Genomic DNA, 12,839 nt, shown 5'->3' with positions numbered 1-12,839 from the left:
TTTCATGTGGGTGTCAACTGATATATTCATAGGCCTTTTTCTCTCATTTTTGTACCATAAGCCTTCTGTTTATTAAAGTTAGTAAAAGAGTGACTTCTGGAGACATAATACATTATTAGACAAACTTTCAGCTTTCAGTTATAAGATGTTCTGGGGATTTAATGGTGATTACCAGTAATGTATTGTATGTTAAGGGTTCTCACCACACACACACTAACTATGTCAGGTGATGGATGCGGTAACTAATTTGATTGTGGTAATTATTTTACAATGTATACGTATATTAAATCACACTGTACACTTCAAATGCATACAATCCTTATTTGTTAATTATATCTTAATAAATCTGGAAAAAAACGATCTGTGTACTTCAAGGTTAGGAAAAGCATGAATGGCCCATGCTTGTCTTGGAATCAGAACCTGAGACGAATTCAAAGAAGAGTTCGGCAGATCCTCGAATAGAGAGTCATTTTGTTCAGAGTGGTTTCAGTAGAACCTTGATGAGATGCCATAGGAACTCTACCCATTAGCCTGCAGCAAAATTGATTTCCGGTGCTGTTGTTACCCGAGGACTAACTGGGGCTTATTTGGAGGGTGAAGGACTGACCAGCAGGGAAGTGGGGGCTTGAGAGAAGGAATGGCAGGCAGTGGAGAGTGTGTATCAAGCTTCAGTCCACGGGACACCCACCCTGCAGTCACTAGATGAACCCCCGTAAGTCAGAGCAGCGAAGGAGCTGAGTACTTCCGCACTTCCGCTGGAGTGCGTGGGCGGGGCGCCCGTGGGTGGGGGTGCGCGCGTGGGCGGGTCCCACAGTGTGTGTGTGGGGGGCGTGCGTGGGTGGGGGCGTGGGCGGACGGCATAGTGTTGTGGGGGGCGTGCGTGGGGGCGTGGGCGGGAGGCATGGCTTGCATGGGTGCACGTGCGTGGTGCGTGTGGGTGGGCAGCGTGCGTGCGTGGGCGTCCTGCGTGGGGGTGTGCGTGGAGCCGTGTGCAAGGCTGGTGGAGGAAAGCCCTCCCGTAAAGAAACGCGGTCCTGGTGTGGTGGAAGAGAAACGGAGGCATGTAAACACTTTTAAGACTTTTTGAGTGAAGATGGATTGGAAGCGGGCAGCGCCCAACTGCAAGTGGTGAGGAGCATCCCCGCGGCAGGAGCGCAGGGCGGGATGCGTTCAGAGGGACGGTGGAAGCTAAGGAAGTGATGGGCGGGCTGCAGCTTAAAACTCCTGGGCTGTTGGTGATTGCCTTCAGGTTTCGATTGCGTGACCTTGAGGCATTTGCAGGCTTACACAGGCCACCGCGGCATTGGAACCGCCTGGGTCCAGTGGTCTCCTTGTTTTGTTAACTTAACAGGCGGCTTACACTGAAGTGGCCCTGTCCAGGGAGTGGATGGGGCCACTGTAGTGTCCACTGCAGCTGGAGACCTTGACACGGGAATGGCCCCTCCTCTCCGCCCTGGATTTGTGGGCTGGCATTTTTGAGAACAAATTGTCAACCTGAATAAAGAGGTAAACCGAGGCAAACGCAAATGACGGGAAATTGAGTTTACTCAGGAGGAGCAGAGGAATTTCAGTTCAGGAAACGCAGCTATGGGGGAGTCCGTTGAAGGTTTGCTGTGGGCTGTATTTATGGGCAAGGAGTGTAAAGAGGGGGGAGTCCAGCCACAGGCCAAGCAGGAAGTTCATTGGCTTGAGGAGGGGGAGAGATTCTTGGCGGAAGTTTATTGGTTGGGAGATACGTTTCTGGCCTTCTGTAAATCAGGTGTTTATGGGAAATCAGTCTCTCAGTTCGTAAGGTTCCTTTTCCTGAGGACATAGGCATGAGATTCTGCTTCATATCCTCTGGTTCCACTTTAGACTAAAATCCTTTCACAAAGTCAGGAGACAGTTATGTGTTTCCTTTCATTATACTAGTATCTGGAAACATTGGTCTACATAAGCATGTCCAACCCGCCGCCGGGGCCACATGCCTCCTTTAAAGCTCAATCACTACTAAGTTAAGGTGACCAGATTTTAACATTGGTAAAGCGGGACACCATTGACGGGGGTGGGGGGGTGGGGGGGGGGTGGGGGGGTGTTTTCTTGATTAAAAATTTGGTCTATATGGAGCAACAAAAATTTTCATAGAACGCAAAAATAGTATTGTAATATATTTTTTTAAATTTCAACATAAGTACAATTTACAAATATAATAAATAAAAATTATGTATAGTATTATTTTATTCTTTGGCATATTTGAGTGAATTTTTTTTAGTAGATTGCTGTCGTTGTTTAAAAGGTCATGAATTTGCTGTAAAGTAAGTCATGTCACTTTCAAGGCCAGCGCTAGACTTTTTGCCGCCACTATAAAATATAAATAATACGAGTACTGTCTGCTAAATTCAAGAAAATTTATGTATTTATGAAATAAATAAATAAATAAATTACCTAAATTATCTGAATAGCTGATTTGTAATGACATCACTTGTTTAACTAGGTTACTAGCATGCAGTACGATGTGTATTGTCTGAGAGACAGTTACAAAATGTTTTCATCGTTGCCAATCCCAAAAAATGCCATTGTTCATTAAGTCCAAACAATGGTGGTCGAATTCTAACAATTGATCAACAATGCGAACTTTGATAAGCAGTTCTCGATAATCGGTTCTCAACAATTATTTGTTATTATTAAAGTTTAACATTATAAATTAACAAAAATAATATAAAACTCATATCCTGGCTAAATAGCCACATGGCCGCCGAAAACCGTATATTCCCTTCCCGTTCTCCCGCCGTTCCCTAGCTTGTTGTGCATTCTTTCCAAAAATGGGGACTTTTTTAAAACGCCGCGGGACGCGGGACAAATTGTTAAAAATCGGGACTGTCCCGCCAAAAACAGGACGTCTGGTCACCTTATACTAAGTAGGTTCAACATGTAGCCTTTTCTGGTTTATTTTCTAAGTAAGACAATGAATTGTCTAACTCTACTTTCTTGTCTTTACTTGTATAATAATTTAGCTGCTGCCAATTTTAATTTCTTCTCAGTCTCTTGAATAGTTATATGGGGTGGGATGAGGGAGAAGCATTTGCTTTTCTAGAGTCACTTTACTCCTTCAAATCACAGTTCTTAAAATTATAGATTAATGATTCTGAAAATTATTAAAAGTAAAGCACTGCCTGTTTATAAAAACTATACTGTCTGTAAGATGCTCAGCTGTGGGCTGGAACAGAGAGTACAAATAAACAGGGATTCTGTCTGGGAAGCTCTTTTTGTTGGCCAGCATCTTTTTCTTGTGGATCCTTTTCTCTCCAACTTCATTTGACCTTGGGTCTGTGTCTGTAATGGGGTCTCACATATACATACCATTTCCAGGGTTGGTATGTGTGATGATTAATTTTATGTGTCAACTTGACTAGGCTACTGGGTGCCCAGATTAAACATGATTTCTGAGTGTGTCTAAGAGGGTGTTACTGGGTGAAATGAACATTTGAATCCTAGCCTCAGTGAAGTAGATGGCTCTCTCCAGTGTGGATGGGCATCATCAATCCATGATTGAGGGCCTGAATGGAACAAAAAGTGGAGGAAGGGAAGAGTTATTCCCTTCTTGCCTCCCTCCTTGAGCCAGGCTGTCCTCAGGCTTCTTCTGCTCTTGGACTGGGATCTATACCATCAGTTCCCCTGGTGCTCAGGGCTGTGGACTCAAACTAGAATTACACTACTGGCTTTTCTAGTCTCCACTTTGCAGATTGTGGGACTTCCCAGCCTCCATAATCATGTGTGGTAATTGCTCATAATAAATCTCCAGCTCCGCCAGAGTGGCTCAGTGGTTGAGTGTTGACCTATGTCACCAGTTCGATTCCCAGTCAGGGCACATGCCCAGGTTTCTGGCTCCATCCACAGCAGGGGGTGTGTAGGAGGCAATCAATGATTCTCTCTCATCATTAATGTTTCTATCTCTCCCTTTCTTTTCCCCTCTCTCTAAAATCAATAAAAACATTTAAAAATAAATCTCTCAGTATATGATATAGCCATATAATGTATGAAGGTAGATATAATATATGTGGCTATGTATATGTGCCTATATATATGTATACATATACATATATATATATATATATAGTATGTATTATTTATCCAGTGGTTCTATTTCTTCGGAGAATCCTATTTATAGCATGTGACCGGGGCTGGACCAATCTTAACACACTATTTGGTTGGGTTCACAAACTATGGATATTGACAAACTGAAGTTCTCTTTCTGCCTTTTTGCTAATCTGGGATAATATAAAAGTGGGCATGGTTGTGGTCACTGTCTTGATTCCCTTAGGTGGAGAGAGATTGCATGTAGAATGCAGCCAAGTAGAGGCAAGTAGTGGAGACAAAAAGTCCTGGAGGTTTTAGTCTCTGGATCTGGCTATGCTTGAGCTCAATATTAGGGCCTTCTGAGCAAAATTTTCTGAACAAAGTAATCATTTTTGTTTAGTTTTAAGTTAGGTTTTAGCACCTGCAATAGAAAGAGTTCTGACTAAAACATACTCAGAACTGGCAAGAAACTCAAGATGAAAATAAGAAAATGTATCAGAAAAATTTTTTGAGAAACTTAGCTTGATGATGAAAAAAAATCTCCTTAAGCACAATAAAAACTGATTTAATATCAATTAGCAAGAGGTTTTATGAAGCCAGAATATGTGTGAACTTATGACAGTTTTTAATAACTCTTGTATTATCACACCCTAAAGAGAAAAGGGTAGCTAACATTTATGTTTCCTTGCAGAAGAGAAAATTACTCCGGGATATTTTTGTCTTCTGGCCTCCAATTCTAAACAAGTTTGTGAAAGTTGGCAAGTGAGTAAATACATATATATTCTTTTATAAGTTTAATTCTTATGTGCAACTTTATTTCCAGGGCTGGGGGTCAGGGTATGAGGTGAATCACAAACATGAAAAGCCGTTGTTGATGTGCAATATTTACAGTATACAGTAAATCAGATGGTACTTGTGATTCCTTTGAGAATTGGTTGGAAAACCATGAGATAACACTGATATCTGGCCTTGGAAACCTGAAAGACCTATTTTGGGATGGTGAGTCTTCCAGCAAATCCCTGTTCTGTCTTAATCACCAGGACTTCTCACTCCCAGCAAGCAATGATCTCAGCTATTGATGCCCTACCTTCAAAGCAACCCTTTGTGGTACAGCAAAAACAAATGATTTATAGAGAGGCAGTGGGCCAAGGGCCTCTCAGTGCAGAAGTGGAGACCGTGTGTGTTACACCACATAACTGATCAATGGAAGCAGCTGATAGTAGTCTATAAAGAGAAACACGGAGGGTCACAGGTGATTGGGACAAATCATCTGTTTTCAAACTTTTTGTTTTCAGAACCCTTTATAATCTAAAAAGTTACTGAAGAATGCAAAGAATTTTGTTTATGTGAGTTATATCTATTTATATTTACCATATTAGAAGTTAAATCAGAAACATCTATAAGTATTGGGAAGCTTACAGGCTCACGGAGGAGGATATGTGTTTCTAATATTCTAATTTATATGGAAAGATTATAATTTTTTAAAAAATATATTTTATTGATTTTTTACAGAGAGGAAGGGAGAGGGATAGAGAGTTAGAAACATCGATGAGAGAGAAACATCGATCAGCTGCCTCCTGCACACCCCCCACTGGGGATGTGCCTGCAACCAAGGTACATGCCCTTGACCGGAATCGAACCCGGGACCCTTCAGTCCGCAGGCAGAAGCTCTATCCACTGAGCCAAACCGGTCTCGGCGGAAAGATTATAATTTTTAATTGGCATCAAATACTGTGTTATTTTCCTTAAAGTAACTAGAATGTGAAGTGAAAATGTCCACCGGTACCCAAATCTGAATAACCATGCTTTGCCAGTGTTTTTTTTCAAGACAGCATTGTGTTCCAGGAAAAAAGTGTCTAGTTCAGCTTACAATTTACATATACAGTTATTTCCCTTGAGCCAAACATTGTGCTTCATTATACAGAGGAAATGCTTTCTGAGTATTTTCCATTTCATAACAGAGAATGTTAAAAAGAAGTATATTCAAGGGTTGATAACTAACAATTTTTAGAGCTTTAGCAAGGGCATTCTTAAGTGAAACTGGCTTTGTTGTTTTTACCGGAGTGTGTGACAATGAAGAATACAATGACTACTAGAATAGTTTGGTGCCACTCTCTTGATTGGTGCTAAAGTGCCAATGGTTTTACCCACATTGCTTTGCACTATCAGTGTAAATGTCTATATAGTGAAGGAGACACAAATCGTCTTAGTGTTATTATGAAAACAGTTTTGAACTTGTGGGTCCTTGAAAAAGATTTGGGAACCCCCAAGGGTTGGCAGACCATATTTTGAGAAGCATTGATTTAAAAATGCTATCATTTTATTATTCAGAAACAGGCTCATTGAGTACCTTTTATTACCAGGCACTTCAGAGTGCATGGGCTGTGGCAGTGGACAAAACAAGATCTCTGCCTTCCTGGAGGTTATTTTCTACCAGTGGTGGTGACAGACAATAAGAGAATAGATATAATAAATAGGCAAATTCGGAGATGCATTAGGAGATAGTAAGTGCTATGGAAAATTCAAAACTAGAGTAAGGTAAGGGTGATTGAGAATGCTGGTAGGTGACAAGTAGCAGCTTGAAATGTTAGAGTGCTCAGGATAGCCCTCATTGCAAAGTTGATATTTGAGCAACGTCTTAAAGGAGGTGAGGGGATTAGCCATGTGGTTGTCTGGTGGAGGAGCATTTCAGTCAAGGGAACAACTGTATAAAGACTGTAAAGTGTGAGTATGTCTGGCATGGTAAAAAAAAGCACCATCCTTGCCCTGGCTGGTTTGGCTCAGTGGATAGAGCATCGGCCTGCGGACTGAAAGGTCCCAGGTTTGATTCCGGTCGGGGGCATGTGCCTTGGTTGTGGGCACATCCCCAGTGGGAGGTGTGCAGGAAGCAGCTGATCGATTTTTCTCTCCCATCGATGTTTCTAACTCTCTATCCCTCTGCCTTCCTCTCTGTGAAAAATCAATAAAATATATTTTTAAAAAAGCGCACTATCCTTATATGTAGCATGCCTCCCCTTTGATGTAAATCTTTTATATATATATCTCAGAAAAATTCTAGTTTTTTTCATATTAATCACACTCTTTTTGGTTAGGTTTATTCATAGGTAATTTATGGTTTATATTACTGTTTTTCTCCCATTACATCTTGGTCATTGATGCTACATAGACAAAACTTTGAAAGTGTATATTTATCTTGTATATGATTACTTTCCCAAAATTAAAAAAAAAAATCTGACCTTTTCAATAGATTCTCATATGAGCTACAAATAATTATGATTTGTGTTCTCATTTCCAGTAGTTAAAGTGCTTATTTTTACTTTCAGTTTCTTTCCTTTTTAATTAAACTCAATGGAAGAATTATGATAGTGTATTTAATCCTTATTTTTAGTGAGGATGCCTTTAATGTCTTACTGTAAGTTATTTGGTTGGCTGTTGGTTTGGAGTAGATATTTCTTTTTTAAAAAAAATATTTTTATTGATTTCAGAGAGGAAGGGAGAGGAAGAGAGAGAGAGAAACATCAATGATGAAAGGGAATCATTGATTGGCTTCCTCCTGCACGCCCCACCCTGGGGACCGAGCCCGCAACCCAGGCATGTGCCCTTGACCAGAATCGAACCTGGGACCCTTGAGTCCACAGGCTGACGCTCTATACACTGAGTCAAACCGGCTAGGACTGGAGTAAATATTTCTTATATTGAGAAAGAATCCTTCTCTTCCTAATGCACCAGATATTACTTTCAGGCCACAAACTCAGGTGTGCAAGAAAGATAACAGGTAAATTTGTGTTTTGGGTCTTTATTTTGTAAGATGGCAAGACCTAACTAATCTTAGTCAGTTAGGGCTTCTCCTTCCCCTTTCCAAGGGGCTTACATTGTGCTGAGGTGGGAGAAGAGTGGGCATTTGATCCTGGGCCTCCTTGTCTTGTCTATTCCTTCATTTCTCTCTTCCCCAATTGTGGCTGAACAAGTCAGCTATGAGGCAGAGTGGGAGGGAATGGACTGGGAGAAACAGCAAAGATTGGGGTATTCTTTCTAATTTTTTCTCTCACAGATTGCATTGGAATGCGGAAAAAGCAAGGAGTGTTCAGAGAAGTTTTCCTTACCCGGCTCCCTGGTCTTCCCTTGACAGCTTATGGTCCTATCACAGGTTCATCAACTCACTAGCTGTGAGGTGAAGTCACAAGTGGGGTGTGGAGTGTGGAGTGGTGGGAATGAGAGGGTATGTGAGGATCCCCGCAAGCAGTGGAGCATAGAAATAAAGGGAGAAGGGAAGATGAAAGGAAGGAAAATTACAGGAATAAGTAGCAAGAGAATAGGTCTGGGTTGGCATGGGCTGGCTGCTCTTACACATAAGCAAATTTGCTGGCTATTCCTAGTGAAGGACTTCCCATATTTCAATTAAAAATAATGAAAAAGGAAGTAGGCATTACCCCAAGAACTTCCCCTTTTCAATATTTTGAAATACATATACATATATATTTTGTATTTTGTATCTGAATCTTTTCTTCTTACTTCTTTTTTCTTTACTCTTCTTTTCTTCCCTTCCTTCCTTCCTCCCTCCCTCCCTCCCTCCAGATTTGTAAAGCTGCCATACAAAAGGCAGAAACTTGGGACAATAAAAAAAGTAAATGCATTTTGACATTTACCTCTGGTTTTGAATCAAAAGTAGCCTGAGAGAACAGATAAGTGATTTATTTTGCCAGAGTATGTTTAAACAACAGAATGTTTTTCTTTCCTTTGGAAGAAAAACCTGCTCTACATTGTGCCTGTTCTTTTTTTTATTTTTTATTGATTTCAGAGAGGAAGGGAGAGGAAGAGAGAGAGAGAAACATCAATGATGAGAGAGAATCATCCATCAGCTGCCTCCTGCATGCCCCCCACTGGGGATGAGCCCACAACCAGACATGTGCCCCTGATCAGAATCAAACCTGGGACCCTTCAGTCAGCAGGCCAATGCTCTATTCACTGAGCAAAACCAGTTAGGGCTCTCTGCCTGTTCTTTGAAGAATGCAGCAGGTCGGACTACTAACTCTCGGGTAACAGTAATCAGCAGTGCAGCCTTCTTTCTCCGGATCACAGGTTGCCATTTATTTCTTAAGCTGCAGTTTTGTGCTGTTATTTTTTCCTCTCCATCTGACTCATTCTGAGTCATGGGGAACACGCTCTCATTATGAGGGGGTACACTGCAGAGAGGCTCACCTTGCATGTTTTGCACCATTAAATCCTTGCTCGAGTCTATCAGCAATAGTTTGGAGAGTCACAAAACAGGAAAAAAAGAGAGAGAGAGCGTGAGGGTTCTGCTTGGGAGGACTTGGATTAGGAGAAATGAAATTAATGAAGAGAGTTTTCTTATTTATTTATTTTTCTTTATTTTTATTGTTGATACTATTACAGATGTCCCCATTCCCCTCACCCCCACCTCCTTTGCCAGCTTCCACCCAGCCCCTGCCCCCCTCTTCCCTCTGGCCATCACCACACTGTTGTCTGTGGGTTATGCATATATGTTCTTTGGCTAATCCCTTCACCTCCTTTCATCCAGTCCTCTTCTCCCTCCTTGCCTCTGAGAGCTGTCAGTCTGTTCCATGTATTCATGCCTCTGTTTCTATTTTGTTTGTCAGTTTATTTTGTTCATTACATTCCACATATAAGTAAGATCATATGGTATTTGTCTTTCTCTGACTGGCTTATTTCACTTAGCATAATAATCTCCAGGTCCATTCATGCTGTTGCAAAAGGTAAGATTTCTTTTTTTTTTTTTTTCGTCCTGTCCTCTCTGACCTGGACACACAGCGGCGTACAGGACACAACTATGGGAGCGTTGCCCCAGTCGACAGCACGAGAGGAAATTCACTCTCCGTTACCGAGGTAAGATTTCTTTACACAGCTGCATAGTATTTCATAGTATAAATGTACCATAGTTTTTTCATCCATTCATCTATTGATGGGCACTTGGGCTGTTTTCATATCTTGGCTATCTCTCTCTCTCTCTCTCTCTCTCTCTCTCTCTCTCTCTATATATATATATATATATAAAGAGGTAATATGCAAATTAGGCCAGGACTCCATAACGGGTCACGACCAGACAGGAGGAGGTCGTGCATGCAGGTGAGGCCCAGAGTGGAGAAGGAGACAGAGGCAGGGGGGCCTGCCCGAGTCGGCTCGGTGGCTCGGGTGGCCCAGAGCGGACACAGGCAGGGGGGCCGGGGAATGCTGTGAGTACCGACCCTCTGTGGCGCTGGTCTGGCCTGATTCCTGCAGCAGCTGGTGCTGCGTGAGTCAGGCGTGGATCCCAGCCTCCCACGGGGTGCCTCCTCGCGTGATTTTAATTGCATGCTGGGCCTCTAGTTGTAAATAATGCTTCAATGAACATAGGGGTGCATATGTTCTTTTGAATTGGTGTTTTGGTATTCTTAGAATATAGTACCAGAAGTGGGATCTCTGGGTCAAAAGGCAGTTCCATTTTTAATTTTTTGATGAAACTCCATATTGTTTTCCACTGTGGCTACACCAATCTGCATTCCCACCATTAGTGTACTAGGGTTCTCTTTTCCCCACATCCTCACCAGCACTTGTTTGTTGATTTATTGATGGTAGCCATTCTGACAGGTGTGAGGTGATACCTCATTGTGGTTTTAATTTGCATCTCTAGTGAAGAGAGTTTTCTGTTGTTTTCCTAAAGCAATGTACTACTGTCATGATTCTCAAGCAAATCTCTCTGTCATGATTCTCAAGCAACCAAAGAGTCATTTAGCAAAGGCATTCTCTCCTGATGAAAGATTCTATTTGCGCATGCCGGGCTCCTAGGGAGGAGTTAGGGTTGGGGTCCCTTAATGACAGAACAGCATTACCAATGTCAAATGTCTTTGGTCATTAGTCTTCCCAAATACATTTGCTTGTAATCCCTCAATGGGGAATGGAAGGTTATTATCTCAGTCACACTGAAGGGACACGCTTTTTCAGGAAGTGCGAGCCTTCTGTTCCTTAGGAGCCCACTGAAACCGAGCATAGTTTGAAAATCTGAACAAAAGTAGCCCTGTGGTCAATGAAAATTACTTCCAAGGAGATAAGACAAGGGTAATATATACTTTGAGGATATTAAGAGCTAGAATAGAATGGAATTGTGGTACATTTCTCTTCTCTCCTCCTTTCTGTGCATAGTTCAGTTATTTCAAACGTAAGTATAGTACATATAGAAGATGGAGACAATGAATAAAAAACTCACTCTTTGTCCTCTCATCTCAAAACATTAAAATCCAATTGATTTACTGTAGGTGTAATAATTCCATTTCCAAGAGAAGAACCATAGCACCAGTAAATGATAGAAAAGTGTAATTGGTTGCATTAGTGGCAAGCAGTTGGAATAAAATGTGTCACAGTTTAGAAACCATTCTGTGTGTGATTATGTGTGTGCTTTGTAAGAAGAAATACACAAAATGGAAGGACATAGGGAATAACATCGTCTCATTGGCATGAATCATTTCACTTGAGAGTCCTTCTATAGTTGTAAGCTATAAAAAAGCATATTTGCCCAAAACTGTTAACTTGCAGTAAAATCCATTTTCAGTACTTTTAAATTCAGAGCACATAGCCTTCTTGTAGGCTATAAGGAAGTTCAAGCTGTTCTAAAACAGTCACCACGATCCATTACACTTTGTTCCCTGTAGCTTTTGCTCCTGGGTACATTTGATACTGTAATTGTATAAGAAATTTAAATATATGCTGATTTTATATATGGAAGGATTATAGTTTTGCTTGTTCAAAGCATTCTTGAATATACCACCCATAATTTAGCATGAATAATTCAGGGCAAAGGTAACATTTCAAAAGGTAATATGTCAAATTAATTTTTCTTTTTATGTTGAAGGAAGTACCTTAAGAGAAAAATACTTGTTGAGATTGTGGTTTGGTTTACATGTGGGAAACAAAAAAATTCAAGCTAATAATTTAGTCCCAAAGATTTACTGCAAATATCTATATCACTGAAGCAAAATCATTTTTCCTAAGTGTGCATTATTTAGAGATTGTATTTATTCCATTTCTAATAAATGATAAAATGCATCATATATAATATTTTAGGTAATTTTTGAACTATAATTATTCTCTGTTTTGGATCTTGCAGATTATATTTTTAAGATCTACTTTGAAAGGGTTAGGAAACAATGTACAGAAAATACGTACTTTCATACTAGTTTATCCCTCAAACTAGGGAAAACTCAGCCTGTTCTTTCAGGAGCTAGCTCCTGCTCCTTCTGATCATTATTGTTTCATGTCTTCTAGTCATTCAGTCTTCTTTGAGATCTTTCACTCTTTCCTTCTCTATGCAATCAGTTACAAACTCCTACAAAGTCTTCTCTTGTAAAAGTGCTCTCCTCCATTGAATCTCAGAATTTTGTTTATTTGGAGGAGGCTCCTATAGTCCAGTTTTTTCAAAACCTTTTAAGTAGCAGAAAGTTTTTTCCATATGATACCTAGAAGTCCTACTACTACTATGACGATGACAACAGCAACAGCAACACAACTACTACTAAATCTGATTTGGTTCAAGCAAGGGTAGAAGGGAAGGTCACAGGCCTCTTACTGGTCCATTCTTGCTGGCTTGCTTCACCTTCAAAGATGCTTTATTTAACCTCAGGGGATCCTTGGAGTGGGAAAAAAAGGTCCAGAGATTAAGTGTCTTGTCCAAGATCATTAAACCAGTTAGTAAAAAGCTGGGACCGGAAGTCAAGTCTAAGTTTATTGCCCTTTTGGCTCCATTGTCCACCTGAGACTTGGCTTTTTGCAAT

The sequence above is a fragment of the Cnephaeus nilssonii genome (genome assembly GCF_951640355.1).
Source record: "Cnephaeus nilssonii genome assembly, chromosome: 2".
NCBI classification, from domain to species: Eukaryota; Metazoa; Chordata; class Mammalia; order Chiroptera; family Vespertilionidae; genus Cnephaeus; species Cnephaeus nilssonii.
This window is presented reverse-complemented; position numbering follows the sequence as displayed.